Below are 1,404 nucleotides of genomic sequence, written 5' to 3'. Positions count from 1 at the left end.
TATATATAATATGTGTGTATGTTTGCTCTTGTAAGAGTGTTTTTGTGAAGGTATTATTTACGAGGGTCTCTTTGCTATTGTATGTATGCATGTATGTCAGTGTGTGTGTGTTTGCTTGTGAGAGTGTTTTTGTCTTTGTATGCATGTGTGCGCGTCAGTGTGTGTGCTTGCAAGATTGCTTTTGTCGTTGTATGCATGTATGTGCGTGTGTATGTGTGTGTGTGTGTGTGTGTGTGTGTGTGTGTGTGTGTGTGTGTGTGTATGTGTGTCAGTGTGTGTGCTTGATCGAGTGTCTTTGCCATTGTATGTATGTATGTATGTATGTGCGTCAGTGTGCGTGCTTGTGAGAGTGTCTTTATCATTGTGTGTATCTATGTATGTGTGTCAGTGTGTGTGCTTGCAAGAGTGCCTTTGTCGTTGTATGCATGTATGTGCGTGTGTATGTGTGTGTGTGTATGTGTGTGTGTGTGTGCTTGTAAGAGTGTCTTTATCATTGTGTGTATGGATGTGTGTCAGTGTGCGTGCTTGAGAGAGTGTCTTTTGTCATTGTATGCATGTATGTATGTGTGTCAGTGTGCGTGCTTGAGAGAGTGTCTTTAGTCATTGTATGCATGCATGTATGTGTGTCAGTGCGTGTGCTTGTACGAGTGTCTTTTGTCATTGTATGCATATATGTATGTGCGTCAGTGTGCGTGCTTGTGAGGGTGTCTTTATCATTGTGTGTATGTATGTATGTGTGTCAGTGTGCGTGCTTGTACGAGTGTCTTTGTGCATGAGTAAGGAGACAGACAAACAGAAAGTCAACTAAACACAATACTCTTTGGTAAAGACCAGCGTGGAGCTTGTTTGTGCTCTCTGGATTGCACGATGGGGCTAAGGAAACACCACGTGAATTATTCACATAACGATTTTCTGTAATTGGAAACCCCGTCTCTCTTTCATTCTGTATTCTTAAATCAAGGCGACCTTTGGCAGTTTTTGCGCTGTGCTGAAACATTACAATATGAAAGATTGTTTGTCTAGACTTGGAAGAGAAGTAAAAGGCTTCTGATTCTTTTCAAAAAAGTAGTTTTGAATATTACTGGCATAATTTATTTTTATAAATATTGTTGGTATTAATTCATTAACATGTCTCTTTTGCATTTGAGCCTAAACAAATGTTAATGAATTCCCTTTCTCCTAGTGATTTTCTCCCAGAAATTATTATGCTTGTTTCAGTTTACTTTTGCCTCGATTTTGGTTATTTTGGGATGTTGTTTTATGAATGTCATGTCCGTGTTTTCTTTTGTTTTGTTTTTTCTATTATATGGACTTCATTTCTATTTTTGTTGTTGTTGCTGCTTTTTGTTGGTTGATTATTTGTTGTTGTTGTTGTTGTTGTTGTTTTGTTGGGCTGCTTTTTTT

This window comes from Aplysia californica, unplaced genomic scaffold (assembly GCF_000002075.1).
Source record: "Aplysia californica isolate F4 #8 unplaced genomic scaffold, AplCal3.0 scaffold00270, whole genome shotgun sequence".
Taxonomy (NCBI): domain Eukaryota; kingdom Metazoa; phylum Mollusca; class Gastropoda; order Aplysiida; family Aplysiidae; genus Aplysia; species Aplysia californica.
Note: the sequence above shows the minus strand (reverse complement) of the source record.